This window comes from Candoia aspera, chromosome 14, assembly GCF_035149785.1.
Source record: "Candoia aspera isolate rCanAsp1 chromosome 14, rCanAsp1.hap2, whole genome shotgun sequence".
Classification (NCBI taxonomy): domain Eukaryota; kingdom Metazoa; phylum Chordata; class Lepidosauria; order Squamata; family Boidae; genus Candoia; species Candoia aspera.
Window position 1 is genome coordinate 18,766,496 of NC_086166.1, and position 22,794 is coordinate 18,789,289.

Below are 22,794 nucleotides of genomic sequence, written 5' to 3' on the forward strand. Positions count from 1 at the left end.
GCATCGCGGCTGTGCGGATGTGAAAGCAAGCCCGGCTGCGATTGTGGGTTGCAGGGGCTGGCTCAGTTTGGATTCAGATGCAGGGAAGGACGGTTGCTGGTTGCCGCCTCTCAGGTTTTATCCAGCCTGCAAGGGGGTTGCAGAGTCTTATGCAGGAAGGGATCAGGCCCCTTCCAACTCTCAGTGATTCTGGGCCTGGAGCTCACTTACTGTTAAATGAGTCAATAGTTTGTTTATGAGAAGGGGAATAACAGAGGTGGACTACTGTATTGAATGCCTCCACTCATAAACTTGGGTGGCAGAGCATGTAGTCGTGACAAATGGTCTCAAGCCATGCCAGAGTCATGCCCCTCTAGCTGGGAAGCCCGTTGGCTGGTCAGCTTCTCCTGTCCATGGTCTCGCACAGGACCTTTTCCCAGCCGTCTGTTAGGGACAGAGGTGAATTTTTCACTGGATAATATCAGGGAGGAGGAGGAGGAGGAGGAGGAGGAGGAATCTAGATTAAGAGCCCCTTCCCCCTATGTCATTAAATATTCCCAGTTTTCATAGAACCAGAGTCAGAAGAGGCTATTTAGGGACAACTCCAAATTAAAGCATCTCTGACAGATGGCTGTCGAGTCTCTACTTGGACATGTCTAACGCCCAACACTTTTCTGGGCCATTGGTTCCATTCCTCAGCTGCTCTTAGTGTTTGGATTTCTTTGTAAAATTCAGCTGAAATCTTTTTCCTTCACCATTGCAATATTATTCCATCTCCTGCACTCAGGCACGAGAAGGAACATCTGAAAAAAACCCACTCAGTCATCTAATGCTAAATCTACACATACCCCTCTATTTCTCCTTGTAAGGGTTATTTTCCAGCATTCTTCCACCTCTCTGAATCTATTATGGTTTCTCCAGACTGGTAATGTTCTCTTGACCTTGACTTGGCAATAATTCCCAGATACCATGAAATGTCACAGCTTTGCTCAGCTATTCACTTGACTTGGCAGAAGATTCACAGACAGTCCAAGGCTAAAACAAAATCTTTATTCCAGTCAAAACTGTAGCTGAACATAAGACTGCCCACTGCTAGTACCAAGATGGAAATAGCTTAAGGGGTTTAGCTTAAGCCATTCTTCTCTCAACCTTCCAAATACTGGATCATTCCTTGGCACAACACTGGATGGCCTTGAAGCTGAGTGGTTGCTGAGTGTTCACATAATGACTACCTCAAGTCTTGCAGTATCTTTGCTAAGTGAGGTGCCCAGAGTTGGACGCAATACTGGAGAAGGGGATTTTGACCACCAAATAATGTGATAGAACTGTTACTTCTCATGATTTGATTTGGAAACTATCCACTTGTTGATATGGCCTAAAATTGCACTTGCTTTTTTTAGCAGTGATTTTACACTGCTGATTTACACCTAGTTTGTAATCAACTCCAATTCCAAGTTTGCATATACTTTTACCAAATCCCCCATCCTATATCTCTGCATTTAATTTGTGAAGAACTTTGCATTTTATTTCTATTAAATTTTGTTATTTTTCAGCCCACTTCTGTAACCTACAGTACTAAGATCATTTTCAATCTTGTTTTTGTTTTCTGTTGCATCCAGTTTTGTGGCTTCTGCAAATATACATGCACATATATTAAGAAGAGAGGAAAAAAGGAAAAAAAAACACGAACAAAAGCAACCCCCCTACAAATACAAGCATCATATTAGGTCAGGGCTGCAACTGGGGGGGGGGGAAGCGAGGCATGTGCCCCAGGTGCCGTGCTGGGGGGGCACCAAAATGAGCATGGGGGGGGCGCCAAAATGGGTGCGGAATCCATGTTTGCCCCGGGTGTCACAGACCCTAGTTGCGGCCCTGTATTAGGTTAATATTTTCAAATTTTCATTGATTAGTTTAAGTAACTGAATATGCTATACAGTATCATTGTAAAAACTAAAGATTGTTAAAATCCAAGTACCACACCAATATCAACAGCAATACTATAAATCATAAAATGAGACTAACAGTGTTTTCTCTCTAAGCAATTGAAGACATTAAGAAAAACCCAAATTTCTGATGTTGTTCAAGCCTGTCTATAGAATTAAACTCCGAAAATGGTTTCCAAATTGAATTAATTTCCATGTCGGATTTACTTTCGAAATACACCCCCAAAACGGCCTTTCTGCTGCAGAAGGAACAGTGTGTACTTTCCAATAGGAAGTGTGGAATGTTCTTGTAGCAGTTGCCATCTACACAGCAAATTCAGTATACTTTGTGGGAACGTGAAGTTTAGTAATACATAATGGAAAAATAGGAAGTTAGAAAGGAAATTCAGCTTTTAAAATTGGTTTCATTCTATTATACAGTAAATCATTTTCAAAAATTGTTAAGCGTTACAACATTGCCACCAAATATAGAAAAATGATCTAACCTAATTGTTACATTTCCAACAACTTTTAGAAAATGAACTGTCCAACTTAGGAATCAGTATAATATTTGGTGTGAGTTTAATATTCTTTCTCCATTGAAATTCCCATTGTTGCATATCAGTTATTATATCTAATTCTTCATCCATTTGGTCATACAGTCTTGTTTAGTTTCTGAGTCATCAACAATTTACAAATAAGGTCCCACAAATGCTTCAGATTCTGTGTTATGGGGTTTTCAAATTCCATCAAGTGTCTAAGTGTTCCTGCCTGGTGTTGCTATTTCTTTAAAGTTCCTCTGGTTATTTGAAAATACTGCAACCAGTTGGGTGGTTCTAACCATTCCAGAGAGTCTCAGAAGATTTTATCCTACAAGCAAATCTTGCAGCCTATGCTGTTGTCTCTCCAGTGAACACGTCTCTTCGTCCTTTCGTGACAGTAAATGCTGAACGATGAGGCAAGACGTGATAAGTCTGGGCTGATTATCATCTGTGAATCTGATAAGCATTCCCTCCCCATCATCATCCAAATAATTAACAAGAAGGTTGAAGTATGATGCCGGCACTGAACCTTGGATATCTTGCTAGGTAACGAAATAGCATTTGATGAGGATTTCCTGATGGACATTCTTTCCATAGGGTTATCTGCAGATCTTCCCTTTATTTATTTATTTATTTCCTTGCTTGCTTATCAGATTTATATACCATTTTTCTTTCGGGAGCTCAAAGCAGCTTGTGCAGTGCCCCCTCCCTATTTATCCCCACAACAAACCTGGGTGTTTGTTGTGGGTGAGAGGGACTGGCTGATATTATCCCAGTTCTTCTGCTGGTCTCTTTCTGGATCCAGTTCAAAGTGTTGGTTGTGACCTCTAAATGGCCTTAGGACCAGGCTGCCTGAAGCAGTGTCTTCCGAATGTACCTACCCAGACCCTCAGACTGTCTGGTGAGGCTCCCTCCAAGTGACAAAGGAGTTGAGCTGGGGGAGAGCTCTTTCTGGGGGGACACCCCTCTTATGCAATTTCCACCCCAAGGGGCTCAACTGATGCCCCATTAGCATAATTTTGGTGCCAGTTAAAGAAAGACCTATTTTCCCAGGTTTTTAAACTAGCTCTTAATTGTATTTTAATTGCATTTTAATTTATATTGTTTTAGTCTTTAGACTGAGGTAGCTATCAGATTTTAAAAAATGAAATAAGATTAATTGTACAAGACTTTTGCTTGTCAAATCCATGCCGATTTCTAAAAAGTGCTGCACTGGTTTTGAGGTGATTATCAGTTAGTTTGCTGAAGAATCTTCCCAGGTATTAATGTCATCCCATTGCATCTCTAGTTGGCTGGATCTTCCTTTTCCCTCCCAGTAGGAACAGTGTTTGCCCTCCTCCAGTTATTTGATATTTCATCCATTCTGCAGGATTGTTCGAAGCTAGTAGGCAGGGCATTCAGCCACACTACCATCTTGTTCCTTTGGTCTCCTGCGATGCAATTCATTGGGCCTGGAGGGTTGAAATTCTGCGTTTTCCCTTTCCCCAGCAAAGGAGAATATTGTCAGCAAGTTTAGGATTTTCCTGGAGGACCACGCTTGGCAGAGTTTGTCTCCTGACAGATGTTGAGATAATTAAAGTCTCCCATCACTACTATTTCATGCCTCTCTGAAAGATCCACAATTTGCTTTCGGAAGGCATTATTTACATCTTCTCAGCTGGGTGATCAGTAGTTGGCACCAATATTGGCCTAGTGTTCATTTCTTCCTCCATTTATTTAACCTAGATGCTCTGTATAGCACTGCCAAGTTCACTCAGTTGTGTTTTTGAGCAGGGGTGGATATTATTAACACACAGCACAATTCTTCATTGTGTGTTGTTTGTATTATTGAACAACTTGCTTCCTTCAACTGCTGTCAGGGAGGATGATCATCCCCTCAGCTTTCCATGATTTCTATTACACCATATTGTCTTCCTGTAATCGGGCTTCAGGCTCACCGTGTTTCCTTCCCATGTTCAGAGCACGTGTAGCAAGACAACATGGGGGGCTGAAGCTGGCAAGATAGGAAACGAGGACCCCGGGATTCTGGGGGACCGTCGTGCGCGAGCGCAGCGCAGGGCCTTTGGAATGGCCTCCTAGGCGTTTGTGGCCATAGCCAGGCAGAAGAAAGCGGCCCCCTTCTCCCCTCAGGCCCCTTCCAGCAAGGTCGGGGTCAGATCAGAGGCCCACGCCGGCCTGCAGCAAGAACAATTGGGGGGGGGGGCGGAAGGGGTCGCCGAGCTGCGCTTTCCGCGGATTTCCCCCCCGCTCGGCCGCCAGGCTCGCGTTGTGGGGCTGGGGCGCAGCCCCGCTTTGCAGGCGGAGGGCTGCTGGCGCCGTCCCTGGCCAGGAAGCAGGAGGGCCCCTGCCGCCCCCCGCCCCCCCCCCGAAGGCAGCCGCGTGTTCTCTTGCAGCCAGCCCGCCCGGCCAAGGGAGCCGCGGCGGGATACCCGAGGGCAGGCCCGGGCTTCGGGGGAGGGAGGGGCGGCCTCTGCATCGCGGGCTGGCGACGGAGCGGGCCCTGCAGGAAGCATCGCCCTCTGCGCGCGCGCAGGTCCCCGCCGGCGTCCCGGTCGACCTCCAGGAGGACGGGGCTGCCAGGCCTCTGCGGGAGGACAGACCTGCTGCGTTGAGAGCCGTTCCTTCTGGGGTCTTGGGTTCATTCGGAAGGTGCATCCGATGGCTTTTGGAGAGGGCTGGTTAATTATTCAAGCCATCTCTGAATAGCTCCGGCTGGAAGCAGCTGAGGGCCCTGAGGTTTCTCCCTCTCCCCGCAAGTTTTTGTCCTCACAGCGGCGGGGGGGGGGCGGGGGGGAACCAGGTGGGCTCGGCTGAAGGAGCCCTCTGGTGCCCGGAGCATTCCAGCGAGCAGGAGCTTTCCCTCTCTTCTCCTGGTCTGTTTACTGCCACAGAGTCCTGAGTCCTCCTCTTCCTGGTTTCTTGTCTGGAACCCCACAAGCCCCTGGTAGAGAAGAAGTGAACAAATGGTGGGACAAAGTAGCCCAAAGGAGTCTGGTAACACCTTTTCGGACCCACACGTTTCATTGAAAGGCAGAAGTGCTGCTGGCTGGAAAAGATGCTCCAGACTCCTCTGGACTTTGGCTACTGTCGATTAACACGGCTGTCCTCCTGCAATGACTAAGATGACGTAGACCAGCGTTTCTCAACCTTGGCAGCTTTCAGATGTGTGGACTTCAGCTGCTGGCTGGGGAATTCTGGGAGCTGAAGGCCACAAAGCTGTGTGCTGCCGAGGTTGAGAAACACCGATGGAGGCAAACCAAAGCAACCCACTAGCAGCTATCCTGGTGGGGCCCCTCCTTCCCCATTAAGTCTGGCAGGGCATAGCTGAGCCCACCCTGTGCAGGCGAGGCTGCTGGTGGGTTGAGTCCCCTGGGCCAGATCCCCCACCTACCCCTTCCTGGCTGCTGGGAAGGACTTCTCCCTGATAGACCTGCGCTGGGCAACGCCGGGACCTGCCCGGAGGGGCAGCGGATTGCTGGGGGAGGGCTGCTCTGGCAACGGCCCCCCTTTCTCTCCATGACTGGAGTTGGGTTGGGTGCTTCTAAATCAGGTGCTCCCCTTTGTCAAAGCCAGAGTGAGAGTGACTAAGAGAAAATAAGTCTGACAGCAGGATTCCTGGCGGGGAGGAAGGGGCAGAGCCCTTTCTTCTAGCTCAGGATGATAATTTGCAAGTCCTGCCAAGTGCCAGAGACTGTCAGGTGGATCTGCTGCTTGGGTGGGGGAGTAATATTTAAGGAGGTAATTTTGCAAAGTGAATAAAGTGGATCGTGTCCCTCCCTCCCTCCCTCCCTCCCTCCGATGTAGTGGAAGAGCTGAGTGCCGTTTCAGAGGAGGTGAAGCACTGTGGAACGGATTTAAAAGGGGAGATTAAGCAGCGGGAAGTGAGTGGGAGCTCTTGAAGAGCAGAGTGGAGAAAGCTCGGAAGGGGTGGGCAGCTGCATCTGGGGAGGAGGCAGGCCGGGGGGGGGGGGGGTTGAGGCTGTCTGGCTCCCGGGACGATACATTCCTTTTAGCAGGCTTCAGATTGTCATGCTGGACTCCCGCCCAGGCAGGCAGATGTGGGGTTTAGAAGGAAGGAATGCAGCTGGGGGGGAAGAGCCTGGAGGGCCAGACCGGACGATTCTCTCCACGCAGAGGCTTTAGTTACCACCAGAGCCGACCTCTGCTTCTCACTCCGTGCAGATCTCCGGAGAAGGCCCAGCCCAGGTTGCGCCTGTGAGGTTTCCTGAAGGAGACCTTCCCAGTTCTCTGCCCTGCTAGGCTTCACTTCTGGGCAGAGCAGGGCCCACAACCCTCCCCTGGGCCTCTTTGGATGCAAGGGGCTGGGGTAGCAATGACACCACCAGGGCAGGCAGGGGGAGATTTGGCATATTAAGGAAGAGAGAAGGAAAAACTTTTCAAATGATGTGAATTGGTGGAAGGGCCTCTCCTCCTGGGTCTGTACAGTAATGCAGTCCTGGGCTGCCTCTGGGCCGGGTTTGGGCACAGGGCGGCTTGCGAGGACTAGCCAGGGAGAGGGTGGCGTTTTGGCCTCTGGGGCTGATTGGGGCAAAGGGTGGAGAAAGGTTCCAGGTTCCCCTTTTGTTGGTGCAGGAGACCAGAGGGGGCCTCTGTCAGGCCCACCAGTGGCCAGGCACGGCCATACCCCTTCCCAGGCGGTTGCTTTTAGGGCATCCTAGCCAGGGTGCGAGCTCGCTTTGCACCCCCCTTGGAGGAAGAAATAATTGGCATTGCAACAGAAGCATCGGAAACCCTGTTGGTTAAAATAGCCTTTGATAACACATTAGAGGAACTTCCTTCTGGGGCCTCAGACTCTTTTGCTGGTGGTGATAGCGACCAAGTAGCTTCTGAGTTTCCCCTTTCTAATTTTGTTAGAAAAATCCAGTGGAGCTGTTGAGGTGGCCTCTGAAGGGCAGCAGGGCGGCCCTCCTACCAATTAAAGGTGTGGAAAGGGCTCCTCCCCTCCTGCTGATTACCGGGGAGGGGGCTTCTCCTGCAGGCAGGGGACTGGAAGGCAGAAGGATGGTTGTTCTAAAGCACTCGCTGTGACCTTCCGAGAAGATGCCAGTGCAGTGAAGTCAGGGAGGAGTGGGGAGCTTATAGTTGCAGAGCAGCTGCACCATTAAAGGGACAGTGGTGGGCTCCAGGCATCCTTTTCTGGACCCAGGTCCTTCTGGCAAAAGGACAGCAGTGGTGTTTCCTCCTCTGCCCCATCTCAGTTGCCTGAAAACAAAAAGCCAAATGAATCCTCCCCAAGAACAGCAGAGCAGCCGACCCCAATGAGTTCAAGATTCCTCAGTTCCTTGGTTTACTTCCCAAAGGGCTGCACCATATGATTTACAACAGGGTGCAATAAGCCTTTAAAACAACAGAATAGAGTTAAACTGTAAACTCAACAATATAGCAGAAGGACATTGAAATAGAAACAGTTACAAATATGCTGGTGCCAGCCAGGAATCAAGTGACACTATCATCCCCCCTGCAGAAAATCTCTGACTTGGCCACTGTAGGAGAAGACATCAGAACTGGGGCCAACCAGACTTTGGTGCAAGCCTATTCCATGAGGTGGTGGCCACCTCAGAAAAACAGCATCTCTGCATCCCCACAGTCCTCACTGCTTGAATCTGGGGAACCCTCAGCATCCCTAAGTTAGGATGAGTGCAGTGGATGAATCGGTTCTCCTTGGAGAAGGTGGTCCTGCTGTGGAGGGCGGAGGCCAATGCAGTGCTGCAATGTGGCTGTCCTGTGGCTGTCCCGGTTCTCGCCCACACGCCAGCAATCTGTATCAACTGCAGTTTTCAAACCATCCTTCTCATCCCGTCTTTGTAGAAGCAGCCTGCGGGCTAGCAGCACTGGTAAACCTGGAGGAGGGGGAGTGAGTAATGAATTTTGCCTCCCCTGAAATGCAGATGTCCTTGCAGAATCTGACCTGCCCCCTCCCTATTTCTGTGCTAGCACCCCTCAAAAGGATTTCTGGACCTGGAATGCCGTCCACACACTTGCCAATGCAGCTTCCTCTTCAGGGATTTGGGGCAGGGGCTGATCTCCCCTTCCTACTCACCCTGGGGTTGGGTCAGGTTGGTTCTTGGGGGGCTGAGGGAGGCCTGGGCTGGCTGCATCAGGCCCATTGTCCCCCTTGGAAAGGCATGTGAGGGCTCCACCTGCTTCCCTTTGCAAGGGTTTAAAAGTGGCAGTTTGCCCAGCACAAACGTAATTTAAAGTCTCCTGCTGTGGCAAGTGGGTCCAGCTGAAGGTATATTATGCAATGGCATAGCTTTGCAAAAGGCTGTTTGCGGGTGAGGTGTGTGGCATAAAGAAAACGCAGGCATGCCACCTTTTCTGGAAGGGTGGAGAAATTGTATGGATGCAAACTTCCTGGAAGCTCAGAAAATGCAGGGCCCATGGGGGGGGGGAATTGATTGTTTAGGGAACAGGTTGCCCTCCCACCTCATTGGCTCAGTGCGCCTGCTCTCTGGCTAAGGAACACAGCGATGGCAGGAGAGATTGAGGAAGCGGTCCTCGCCCAGGTCCCCCTACTTACAGCCACATTGTCTCTTTCAAAGGCAACCTGCTGGACTGGTGAAAGGGGCAGGGCACCAAGGAAAAGCACTTCCCCCGCCCTGCTGCCCTCTGCATTGATTTGCTGGTTGCTACAATGATGTAAATAAAGACTATCCATCTCCTTGTTCCCACTTCTTTCTTTTCTGCATGAAAGGTGAGGGTGGCTTGAGGATAAAGTGCGCAGAGCTGGACCATTAACACAGAGGAAACATGATGGCGGCGGCGGGGGGGGGGGGCAAGGCGGCGCTCCAGGTCGGAAGAGCAGAGGACAGCCAAAGTTTTAAAAATAATACTTTAAAAGAGTTATGCATGAGGGAGAGACCAGTTTATGGGCGGCTTCAAAATAACTTTTCCAGAATCTACAGCCCAAAGGTTCCAGTTCTTCTACGGAGTTACGTTTCAGAGATGGGGGTTCCTTGCTCTGCTCAGACATCTGGCCGTGCGCTTAAGCAGGCCAGTCGTCAGAGGAGGACACTCTGGGTGTGGAGGTTTCATTCCCAGCTGCCCAGAAGAACGGGTGTCAATGGAGTCTCCGTCCTCCTGTGGGAGAGTGTAGGAATCCCCTTGGTGGGTGCGAAGAGATTCTTACGGCAACCAGCCAGGTACCTGGAGGGATCTGGAGGTCAGTAGGGATCCAGTGCAGGCATCTGCCAGGCTGGATTACAGTGGTGCCTTAAACATGGCTCGCCTTTGGGGACAACTTGAAAAGCTTCTGCTGGTTGAGAAATTGGCAGCCTGAGTTTTAATTGGTCCAACCAGGCTTGTTCCAAGCACTCCAGAGTTAACAATGAAAAGAACATTGGTGGCCTATTTGTTTCCTGGCCCAAATTCAGATGCTCTTTTATAACTCTGAATGGCTAGCGCTCCAGATCATCTGCAGCCTTTATGGTGTGGCTGTCTAATGCTCATTTTGGGATGGGTTTTTTGGGAATAGGGGGTAAGTTCTCTTCTGATACTGTTATGCACCCCTGGCGTTGCAGGTTTTTCAAAGACGTGCACATCGGGAGGGATTGCCTCCCCTGTCTCTGGATCTGGTTCGCTGCAGTCGATTTCTGCATTTCACAAGGGGCACCATTCCTTGAGCCCACACCCTCCTAGATCTGCCCCTCGGCTCCCTACTTGCCTCGCAGCGAGAAGCTGAGTTTTCGCTGTGTTGTCTTCCTGAGTCTTTTGAACAGCCTCACTCTAGATAATCCTTTTCGGATTCCTCCACCGAAAAACCTTTGCTTGCCCTGCCAGGCATGGAACTGGCTGCTAGACAAAACAAGCCACCTTTTATGACACTGCCTCCCACCCACCCGGCCTCCCTGGGTGGTGTTATTTTTCTCTGATTCCAGCTGCCACTGCCTTGGACCTCCTTTCTGCCTGGTTCTTGTGCCAGGAATTAATGCTTGCCCTGGGAATAGGGGCAAAGAGGGCTGCAGTCAAAGAAGGGAAGGAAAGCTGGAACTGTCTGCCAGGGCCATGCCTCTTCCAAACTGAAAGGCATTTTGTAATGAGCTCAGATCCTGATGCTTGCTAATGCGGGCACACCAGCATCTTATTTTTTCTTTTTTCTTTTTTACTTTCCTTCTGTCCCAGATTCAATCAGTAATACAAAGCCTGGCAGCTCCAAAACTTAAGAAAATGTGGCTGATCTTTGGTGCAGGCAACAACAACAATTTGGCACTGGAGATGCACAGCTGGGTAGCAGAGCAATTCAAGGTTATGCTCCTGAAATCTTTTGGGATGCCTGGATCCTGATGATTTCCAGAACTGGGCTTCACAAGCTAAAGGCAGGTCACACACAGAGTGAGGAAGGACTAAGGAGGAAGGGAGGGACCAGGCCTCGGAAAGGAGAGAAAGGGGGATGCCGTCTAACTCTGGGTCCAACTCCCAGACAGCTGCAAGACCTTGGGACAAGGGGCAGTCCATGTGCAGCCACAGAGAAAGGCAGCCACAGGCTCACCGGTGTGGGAGAACCATCACAAACCCGGCCTAGGGCTCATAAGCCATGCCCTCTGGACTCCTGCCCATAAGTATCGGACTGTCCTAGTGATTCAGGAGGACAGGCACTGCGGCAGGGAAGGGGCGGCCCAGCTTCTCATGCAAAGGACTCAAGATCCTGGGGGTCTTCAGGCCAAGAGGCCAAGAGGACCCCAGATTGGGGAACACCATCATAAGCCCTGAAGACCATTAGAAGTGGGGCCAAATTCCATCACCTCAGGGCTTGGTCTACATGCTGCAAGAAGCAGCAGCAGGAACAGAAAATGTAAGCTATCTTGATCAATGCCCAAGACAAATGGCCCAGCAGCATGTGTCACAGAGACCTATTTTCTGTGCCTGGTCATGTGCATGCGCACGCACACTGAGATTGTCCCCTCTACGCCTGGTGCAGAGCTGCCACCTGGAGACTTGTGCCCTTGTTCACATGTCTCCAAGCTCACCATGGAGTAACAGCAGAGAACTTGGGGGGCTTTTCTGAAGTGAGCATCTGGCCCCTGGGTTTTGAGGAAGGCCCTACGGTCGGGGTGGACATTGTAAAGATTCTCGGGCCAACGGAAAGTGGGCTCCATTCTCCCTTTTTTTAGGAATTAAGCTCCGGTTTGGCCACCAGAGAAGTTGAGGGGAGGTTTGGGGTCTCTCCAGCATCATCCACACAGTCCTTTGCCTAGATAGAGGAGTGCAGAGCAGGGTTGTTGGCAGGGTGTGGTCAAAAAAAGTCAAGATGGCAGCCACTGTGCGTGATGTACTTAAAAATCAGGCAGAGCTTTAATTGTTCATCATGGCCACCATCCTGACTTTTTTGACTATGTCCTAAAGACCCTCCTGGTGGGTAGGGGTCCCAGAAAAGGAAACCAGAACAGGCAATCCTCCTGCTCCCAGGCCAGAGGTGTGTTGCAAGATGGCCTCTTGTCTAGGAGCTGGAGGGCTGAGGACATTCACAGCTCAGAGAGGCATCATCTTCCTGGAGGCTGGCCTGCCAGCTTCCCCAAAGGGCAGGTGCTTGGCTTCTCCTCAGCTGCCTCTTCTGCCCCCGGCTGTCCTCTGGCCGCCCACCTCTCTGGCGTTTTCTGGGTCTGCCCCTCGGGGCTCCGGGCTCCTGGCTCGGCTCTTCCTGCTCTGGCCTCCTGGAAGGGAGAAGGGGGCCTGCAGAGCGGCTGGGCCTTCCCAGGCAGACTCCTGTGCCAAGTGATGGGCAGGGGCACGGGCAAGAGGGCTGGGGGGCCCTCAGAGGTGGGGCCTGCCATTGGCTCTGCTGGGGAGCTGCTGCTCATTCCCTGGAAAGCAGAGGCGGGCAAAGCAGGGGGGGACACAACTCCAGGCAAGCCCTGCTGACTGGGATGGTGAGATTTATGGTCCAGCAGATCTGCAGGATGCAAGGAGGGGGTTGGGGGCAGGGGAGCTTCTTTCTTTTCATTCTGAAATCAGAATAGATTACAGATTTCTGGCATGCAAACCGGTCTGCCCAGGATCAGAAGAGTAATAAACATGTTTGCCCTGTCAGAAGAGGCCAAATGCAAGAAAAATGACTTGCTATGGCCCTAGACCATTATGCAGTTTAATCCGTTTCACTGGGTCTCCTTGTTTCATCAGAAATACCCCAGAGAAGAGGAAGAAGTGTGTAAAAACCTGAAAGCCACCCCTTGGGACGGCAGCCATAGCAAAGGACTGCCCTTCCCTAATCAGAAATTGCGACGGTCACCCCCCCACACCAATCTCCCCCTCTTCAGGCTGCAGCAAACCACTCCCAGGCTCTGCAAAAGCGGAAGCCCCCTCAAAGCCCGAGCAAGGCCAGCGAGTCTCTCTTGGCAGGCAGGAACTCCAGTGTTACAGCTGTCCGGGGGTGGGGGCGAAGAATGAGAGACTCACTCTGCCCCCCCTTCCCTCCCTCTCTGCCCTCTGGCTTTAGACTGGCGACTAGTCCGGAGTCTGGGAGCTGTTTTCAGGATCTGGCATGAGTGCAGTAAAAAAAACTTGTTCCACAGTCCAGCAAGGCAGAGAAACCTATGCTATAATTTCAAGATTTTTTTTAAAATAGGAAGTCAGATCAATATGAAGAACAAGGATAGTTCCCTTGGATTGCAAGTCATTTACTGAGTTGAAACAGCTTTTTTCCAAGGTTGCGAAATTGGGCCCTAGTCCTTCCCACTGACAGCAACCAAGCGGGTCTGAAGTAAAGAGATGGCCCCTGAACCGGCATGTGGGCAAGCCCTGTGGGTCGGCGGCATCAGCTGTTTGGGTCTGTGTTCCACACGCAGAAAGTAATGTTTTGGGGAGTTTCCAAGAGGACATCTCACCTCACCAGTCAAAAGATGCTGTGCAGCCCTTGGTCTTTTTCTCCTTAATGATTTTCTTTTTTGTGGAAACAAGAAATAAAAAAGACAGATGAAGCCCCAGGAAAACACAGGATGGGTCCAGATGGACGATGGTGACATTTGATGAATCAGGCTGGACGATTACACAATAAAAGCTTTGTCTGGAATCATCTCCAGTCTCTTTGCTCTTCACTTGCCAAGTCTTTAAACCTGCCTTGACCTTTTTACAACAGGGAAAAAAATGGAGAGAATTTGCAAAATGCAGCAGTGGGTTCTGCTTCTGCAGAGAGGTCGCTTGTCCTTGTCTTGGCAGGCAGGGAGGACTTGCTAAGATCTCCTGCTAGCGAAGCAACAGCGACAAGGTGCACCAGCCGTCCCAACTCAGCCAGGGAGCGCAAGAATTGCAGGGCCCGGTAGAAACCAGAGCTGCTCCAAGGAGGAGTCTGGGGCAGGGTCTGGCCAATGCAGCAGGGCCAAGGCTGGCTTCCAGCCCTGGATCTTCTCCAGACAGACGCTTTGCTTCTCACTCCAGGCCTGCCCGCTAGACCGGTTGAACTGCCCCGACTCAGTCCAGACTGCTGGGCTCCCCCCGATGCCTGGCACTTCTGTGTCCCCCGACTCTGTATCCAAGGCTCCCTGTGGCTCCTCCATAGCCTCTAGGGGACAGGTCCTCCATTGGGGCCAGGACAAAATGGACTAGATTACTTAGAAGTAGAGATTGGCTGTATTGTTTTGACTTGAATGCGAATCCTGTCCCATCCTAGATGTGTAAGAGGGACCCGCAGCTAAGTTGCAGAGGCCATCAGGATGTTGGCAAAGGCCGGGCCTGGAACTGAAGACCCCTCTTTTCATTCGATTGCTTTGAGGGCTCCAGGCAAGAAGAAAGTGGCAATGCAGTGTGTGTGTGGGGGTCTTTTCCTCCTCCTGAGACCCTAATTCAGCCCTTCTGGTTTAAGATCCTTGGATTACAGGACTCAGGTGACTCCCTGGAATGTTCTAGAGACACATGATGCGCCATGACCACCTCTTTGCTCCCACTGCCCCGTCCCAGTCTGGTGGAAGGAGGCCCCTCACCCAGGAAAGGCAGAATTAAAATGGAAGACGTGGACCTCTGGAAGCTCAGGGGCAGGGAGGCCAGGGGCAAAGGGCTTGCTGCCTGCGCGGCACCCTCTGGAGGTCAGGCTGCAAATCCCATCCTCCCCAGCCAAGGTGCCGGGCAGCCCTGCCCTGGCCCTGCAGAAAAGGCCTCAGAGCGGAATGCAGCTTCTGTCCTGCAGCTGGAAGGGTCCAAAGGCAGCATCGCCCAGTGGCTCTTTTCAGGGCGGCTGAAAATCGAAGGGAGGCCCCGGGTGTAGAGGAGGGCTCCTCTGCCCAGCCTGGCCCTCGGCTGCTGGCCTGCCCCATCGTCAGACAGCTGCCAGGACGTCTTTTCTCCCTGGTTTGGCGACAGAAGAGCTTTGCTCACCAGGGGCATCTGGGGACCCAGGAGGAGCCGGATCTGTCTGGGGCAGCGCAGCTAGACGTGTCGTGCACTAGGAAGAGGGAGGCTCTTTGGGGAAGGCACCAGTTGGGGTGCTGCTAAGGACCGGTCAGATTTTAGGGCTCTTTGTCCATGTGGTTTGACAGCTCCTCAGGAATAAAGTGAAATCTGCAAGGGTCCTGAAAAATACAACTGAGTTGTTTGTGTGCATTGCAGTTTAATCCGGAAAGTAGTGAAGAGCAGCCCTTTGATTCATCTTGACCTGTCCAGCCCCTGACGCTCCCCCCCCCCCGCGTTTGGTGCAGTGGTTGCTTGTCGTCTGCACGTGCTCTCCGCTCTGCTGAACTGTGAACGTCTGAACGTCCCTCTGCCTGTTACGAGGGAGTGTACCTCGCGCCTCCCCCCCGCCCCCCCAGTTAGGCGTGAACTTCAAACTGTACCTGCAAAAGCAAATCTTAGCACTGGGACCACAACGAATTTTGCAGCGCTGTGGCTGTGAACACGTGGGTGCGCATGGGGAGAAAAAGTGTTGCTATGTTCTCATGTGGAAACTCTGAGCAGGGGGCGGGGGGTTGGAAAATTACTGTGGGTACTTTCCAGCTTAATTTATACCCAGCACACTCTATCCAGAGCAGAACATGCACACATGCCACTCAGTTCAGCTAAGGAAATAAGCTCAATGTTTGTTTATGAAACATCTGCAAAGCCCAAGACCAGTTAACTGGCAAAATGGGATTAAAAGCAGGGAGAGAGAGAGCAGCAGGCAAGAATGTACATCATCTGTCAATCAATCAAGAAGAAACAACTTTCCAGAGCGGCTGGACACAAGCCTGTGGGTACATTGCATGGCCAGTCTCCAAGGGAGGGGCCTTTGGCTCTTCCAGTCTTAACACTGTTGTGGACTTAAAGCGGCAGAATAGACACGAGCCGTGGGCCAGGCCCCGCCTTCATCTTCTGCTCATTCAGGAAACCATAGGGGGACTGGGATGGGGTATCCAGTGGGCGGGGGGAGGCATGCCGACCGCTATTAATCACCTCTGTATATCTTCTAAGCAACAGTCTTGAACCCACGCATCAGCACTGGCTAGGTGAGCGCACGTTCAGCATGGTTAATAATAGCCTTGGCTGGTTCATGAAGCTATCTATGCTGTGTGACCCCAACCCATTTAATGAGTTGGTTGTCCCTGTGTTGGGCTGACCCAGGAAAAGTGTCAGGCAAGGCCGCAGCCCAAGACCGGGCTGGACGTTGCTGGAGTGAGATGGAGAGGGGCGGTCTCCTTGGGCAGAAGCCACATTCTGAAAGGCTTCCAATTCCTTCCAAACCCAACTTTCACCCGTATTTTGCGCTGCTGCACAGCCCTTCCCCCCACCTGTCTGCTGCTTCCCCCCCCCCCCCCGCCATGGCATCTCCTGAGACTCTTCAGTAAACACCTCCTTGTCTCTTCGCAGGTGAATGTGCCGGGGGGGTTGCCAGGGGAAAGGAAATGCTTTCGCTTGCCAGCCTGAACAACATTGCCCTCTGCTAATTGGCCCCCAGCTGGATGTGTCACGGTTTAGGCTGGATTTCCCCCTTTCCGCTGCAGAACTTGTGGGCGGCTCTCGGCCTTTGCTCCCAGATGAGGCTGTCTGAGCTGGCAAGGCCTCGCTTTTGGCTGCCGGGTGGACTCCAGCTGGCCCCGGTTGGGACGGTTGCCGGTCAGGCTTGCCCACCTTCCCTTTTCTGCTGTCCCCTTGAAGCCGTGCTGCCTGGCACTGCTGGCCAAGGCCGTCTCTGGGCACACCTTGGTGCCGGTCGTGGATGGGTGGGCCAAAGGAAGCACCTGCTTGTCTTGTGGGTGGCTTCTTTTTCCCAAAGGCAAACAGACCCCTGAGATGGTCTGTTGAAAACAGGAAGTGGTTCTGCAGAAAGCAGAAAGCAAGCCGGTAACCCTGTTTTCTGAAATATACTGTATATCCAAATAACCAGGTTCTCTGAAACAGAGTGTAAGGACAGGGGGAGGTCCCCATCAGTGATAAAAGCATTTATCATTTGGTGGAAAGAACCACAGCTGTCCTGGATTTCCAACAAGGGTGTCCACAGGGTAGAGCCAAAAAAGTCAAGATGGCAGCCATGACACTGCGATTGAAGCTCTGCTGGTTTTTATGTGCAGCAGAGAAACCTGCCATCTTGACTTTTGTGACCCTACCCTGTGGACGCCCCTGACCTCCAAGCAGTTTTTGGTATTTGTTGGGTTCTTCTTGGAGTCACCATGAGAGTTAAACCACTTGATTATGTAGCTAGACCACAAGAACTTCTTTAGCAGAGGTGGTGATTGTGTCTTTAAGCCCAAACAGAAGCCAAGATCTGTGGGAGGCTCAGCTGCCAGTTTGGGATCCAAATGGGAGATGGATGGATCTGATCCTGCGGCAGAAACCCTTCCCAATTTTGCCTGCTATTTTCCCATTGAAAAGTTGGGCTTCCAGAAAACATGTTATTAAGCAATCCTCTTATTTCACTAAACAGAACAAATGGAGGGAAAAGAAAACAAAGGAAGGAAGAGAATACGTGAAGGCATCTCATCGGGGTGTCTCCAGCAGGCCAGGGAGTCAGGCTGATGAAAGCAGCAGTGTCACATCACAAGCCCCGCCCCTTTTGCCTATTCTTGCAACACTGCAGACACCCACAAGGGGCAGACATTTTTGTCATCCTTTTTTTAAATAATATTTTTATTAAAAGTTTTAACTACAATAATAAAATATAATACAAACTAAAAAGAGAAAAAGCGATAAAAGGTGCAAGAAAGTAAAAAAAGAAAAAATAGAAAAAGAAGAAAAAAAACTTAAGAAAACGACTTCCCACCCTCATCACGACAAGTTTAAGCAGTTTCACTATCTCTTCACCTGCTCTTAGTTAACAGATATAAAACTCTTCATCCCATAATTCAACTCTTAACTACAGGCAAGTCCAATAAGCCATGTCTTTTCCTTTTTCTTTTTTAAATAACTTCATAAAACCACATCTTTTCAAATCCAAGTGTCAGCAAAAAGCCCAACAGAGCCCTAAAATAATCACGTTAGTTAACAAATACAAAACTCGTCATTCCATCTCTCAGCCCTTAACTGTAAGCAAATCCAAAGCACAATGTCTTTTCCAGTCCAGATGTCAGCAAGTCCAGAAAGAACCACCCAAAGTAACAGCATATTTCATTTTAACCCTGATCAAATAAGCCAACTTTATGTTCCTTCCTTTTACATAAAACAATTTTGCTCTTTAATCTATTTGGATGATCATTATCCCATGTCTCGAATTTCTTCAAAACTTTAACAAGCCTTTCTTGTAAGTCCAGCAGGAAGAAATTATTCCAATTCCTCTCTTGAACTGGCATTTTTATTTCCTTCCTTGTTCCAAACCTTTTTCTGTAACAGCTTCTTCTGGGAACAGGGTGTTCATAAAGACACACAACATAGCTGACGTGGTTGATCCAAAGTCCCGTTGCCATTCCCCAACAATATCTCTGAACACCGTTGTAAGTTGCTTATCTTGCTATGTCTCCAATATCGAAAATAATCTCTCTTTCCCACAAAAATGCCTTTATTCTTTGAAATTAATTTCGGAGTCTTAATATTCAAAATCAAATATTCCAACTCTTTCTGAGCCCTTAATCTGTTTAAAACCTTCTAGAGCCAAAGTCTTGTCTTGCTTTTTGCTGTGTATTTTGAATTCCTAAAGCTGATAAAGGTGCAGTTTCAGTTTCTTACATTAAGGGCTGAAGGCCCTCACCGGTGTTCCAGCCTTGTCCTTCCGAAGGCGACTGACTTGTTTAAAGCGGTTAACAGGCAATTTTCGAAGGTGGTTAGCAAAGGACCTGCAAACTTGGTGTCCTTCGGAGGCTCCGGCTGTGGCTGGAGCACGATGGGCAAATGCCCTCGTCTCCTGGTCCCCCCCCCCCCGGAGACCAGAACCGCACGGAGCGCAGCATGGGCAATCTCACCTCTTTCTCCAGAGAGGGTCGATCTACTTGTCGGCGCCTTGCTCTTAGCCACAACCACTGGCTCTGCTTTTTGCGGAGCTGTCTTCAGTCCACCATTTCTTCCCCGGAAGTCAGGCATTTTTTGTCATTCTGATAAAAGCCGCAAGATCCTGTGGAGGCCATGACTTATATCTCAAGCTGGTCAAAATGCGCCTGAATGAACTGCATTTCATTCTAACTGACCGTACATAGTCTGTGGCCATAAGCAACTCGCTCGTAAGTTGCAAGGCCGTCTGGTCTTCAGTCCCTGGAATAATTGGAGCTGTACAGTGCTGATGGGCTAGTTTTTTAGCAAAGAGAAGGGCACATTTCTGTCAGTTCTGCATAGTAGATATGTAGTTCAGAACAATACGAACATCTGAAAATGCCACAGCCTGTCTCAATGGCAGAGTACTGTATGCACTGACCTGTTCCCGGAATAGAATGATTTCAGGATATTGCAAAAACGTGTTTGTTTGGATGAAGCAGCATTCCCATTGCTTCTCCAACCGCTCCACTCGTTCCTTGGCCGTGAACGAATTCCCCCGTGGGCCTTTGCCCCGCAGGCCACCCTTGGGCCTGCAGTTTTGCCCCAGGCAGACATATTGCAGCCGTCTGGGGACCCGCCAAGCAACCTCCTCACCAGCAGGGTTGCCCCTTGCGTCAGCCCACCTCTCCCGCCGGCTCTGGCACATGGTGCAGTGCAGGGCAGCCTCCCTTGCCAGGGCAGCTCAGGGCATTCTGCAGTTGGCTGGTCTTCCCCCTGTATTTCTTCCGAAGGGGCAGAGTATCTCATGCCAGGAGCCATTTCTCTCCCGGGGTTTGAGAGATCGGTCGGCTCCCAGCTGAGAGAGAATAGGTGCCATGTTTACCGGACCATCTCTTGGGGAACACGTTCAGGAGGCACCTTTTCTTTCTTTCTTTCCTTCTTTTTCTGCCTGTGGGTGCCCCAGCATTGGGGACAAGCTGCGCTCATGACTGTATAAGGGAGAAAACTTGGAAGCGCTGCTCAAGAGCTTCCCTTCCTTTCCTTCATCCTTGCTTTCATTTTTTAAAAATAGCAGTGCAAAGGAGGGAGGTGATCCGGCTCCCGCAGTTTTTAACACTTTGGTAGAAGGAGAGAGGAAGTTTATTTGCTAAGTCTTAGTGGCTGACCTTCTTGCCTTTGCACAATTATGAGAAAATACAGGAACCCCTTCCCTTGTTCAACGAGACTGTTCTCTGTTTGGCACAAATTCTGCTTGGAAAAGCTGCTTGTTCGCTACACGGATAAAAACCTATCAGTAAATAAAAGTGATAGAACCAGTGCAACAGAATTGCTAAGGTAGAATCAAGCCCTGATAGAATCGAAATTGACATATTTGCAGGGCTTGCCAAACTAAAAAGCATTTGGGAACAAAGGCCTTAAAAGCAATGCATGTGTGTCTGTGTGTGTGTGTGTGATCCACGTAGTGGCCTTGCTTTCTCATGGTGAGCCACCTGATGAGCCACTAGTAGAAGAAGATTTTTTAAACTTCTTTTTCATTAGCTGGAGGCACCCAGACTTCAAAAACAGGTGATACTTTAGGAGAGGTAATTTATGTTAGCAGGCAAAGGAAACATCGCAAGGTGGGGCCCCAAGACAGAGTTTGGCCAGTTTTGCAAAGCTGAGTAGGCTGAGTAGGAAGAGGAAGGGAGGTCAATTAAGCAGGTGGATGTTGCCTTTCTCTTTCAGAAATTGAGATGAAAAGGAATATTTTTATTTGTATTTTAATCTCTTTTTAGCTTTACTGTAAACCGCCCAAAGTCCCTCTTTTGAGGGAGATTGACAGTGACAAAATTTGATCAAACAAACAAACAACAAACAAATAAATAGCTAGCTAGCTAGCCTAAGAGGAAAGCTGGAAATCCTGTAGGTAACTTGAGATGCGTTGGATGTATTTTGTAACTGCGGAGACTGGGCTCTCTTGGAAAAAAACCTGTCCCGTGTATTTTTTCACACCCTTCTGGCTTCTCCAAGTAGCAGCCAATGCCAGGGGTGTGGATGCGCTGGCTTCAGGAAAGCCGTGGGTACTTCTTGGGCGAGAGGCAGCCTGGCTTCCAAGCCTCTCCTGCTGATGTCTGTAGACAGCCTGGACCTGGAACATTGGCTGATATGGAAACCAGGGAAGATGGAGCTCTGCAAGGGCCCGCCTCTGATTCTGATTCTCGTGGACAGGCAGCGGCTGAGAGGCTCCCGTCGTCAGAAAGTGTCGCCCGTTGCCGTGGTCTGGGTCTGGGCTGGAGGGGAGTTCCTAGACAAATGCTTGTTGCAAAGATGCTTGACATCAAGGAGGCACCCTGGGTTGATGCACTGCAGGCAGGCTTTGAGTTGGGGAAGGGCACCACTATTTTAAAAACTGGATGATTCTTGCTGGAGTATTAGTTACAGTCCAGTCAGAGGTGTGTGCATCAAGCAAGTTTGTATAATTCCTCTCTCTCTCCTTCTCCACACGAAATATTGTAGGACCTTGATGCTGCCATATGTGTTCTCTTCCCTGGTATCAAACGTAAAAGGTCGTTATGCTGTATGTAACTGACCTGCTCCTGGTGTGAATAGTGTGCAGTGGCCATCTGCTATAAGCCGGAAGAGCAGAAACTTCACACTGAGGCTTAGAGAAATGGTGATTCGCTACCGTCGGACGTGCTGTCCCCCTCTTCCCAAGGGCCTCTTCTTCTCGTCTGCCGGCAGGTCGAGTGGCAGCATGAAGAGATGCAGTGCCAGGGGGGCGCAGCATTGCACACTTTTGCATCTTTACCCCTGCCCAGCAAAGTCTGCGGGATTGCCTGGGGTAGATCGAACTGTTCAGGCTGCAGCAGGTGGCTCGGGATCAGAGTGTGCAGCTGGAGCTCATTTGAAAATGAAACGGCCTGCTTTCACAATGGTCAGCCTTGCGGCAAGAACCGCCGGCAGCCTGCTAGATTGATCGACTGCCAAGAAGGCCAAGCGCTCCCAGTCTGCCCCGGGTGGCTTTGCTGGTCCTCAGCAGACATCTGGAGGGCAGCCCCTGGCACAGAACAGGGCTGGCCGTGCCTGCTCTGGCATTTGCAGCGGGGGATCTTTATGGTTTTGAATTGTGAGAGCCAAATTCATTTTTTATGCATTCGACCTTTTCGATATATACATTTTCATCTGTAGCTCTTCACCTACCAATGTCCTCCTACTGGCAGCAGGGACCCTGCGCATTGGCTGCACCCTCTATAACATTCTGATTTTAACCCTCTTGCGATTTTGTTTTTATTTATGTTTAACTATTTAAGTGTTTTAAGTGGTTTTATAATACATTTTGTTTGTAAAAAGCTAGAGGACTCACTGTTGCAGATGGGTGGGTGAACCTGGATTCTTGGTGAGCAGGGTTGCTTGTACCCCCATACCAGCTTGTCGACTGATGTTGGCATTTCTGGATTAGCTGTGCTCCTGGATTGCCCAGGGATTGCAGGTCTCTCTGGGCAAATCAGTGATTTGCCATTTATAAATTGCTGGTCAAGTGCATAAGGGTCGACGGGCATTTCGTGCCGTTAGTCAGCACACACACACAGAGTCGCTCACTCAGGAGCTTGGGGACACCTGGCTGAAGATCAGTCCCTCTCTCTTGTTCCATTATTGGTCCTGGGCACAAACAGCCGAGTCGGGGTTCATTGTTTGGATGAGAGTAGCAGATAAAAAAACATCTTAATCTTATCCCTTGGGCACCTTTCTTCAGTCTCCAGCTGTTTTGGATTAAGATTCCCATCCATCCTGGCTACTGACCATGGCCACGAGGGCTAGGAAAGGCCCCTGCAAAGTCCGATCCTGCTGGCCACTAATTCGCACAGATGAATGGATTTTCTTCCAAACCTGTTCATGAATTATCTCCCTTGCTAGGTGTGTTGTTATACATACACACCATGCACATAGAGTTGAGGGATAATCTTGTTACAGTCGTAAATTAAACAAATTCATCTTTTTTTTTTAAAGAATAGGAAACAAATTAGTCTTGCCATTCAAATCCACATTAAATGCAA

At 50.1% G+C, this 22,794-nt stretch overlaps 1 protein-coding gene across 1 annotated transcript in view; it reads left to right on the top strand.

Moving 5' to 3' along the window:
- PRKCB (protein kinase C beta) overlaps positions 1–22,794 on the top strand; it is a 198,289-nt gene that overhangs the window by 28,268 nt on the left and 147,227 nt on the right. The gene's annotated exons all lie outside the window — the stretch shown is intronic.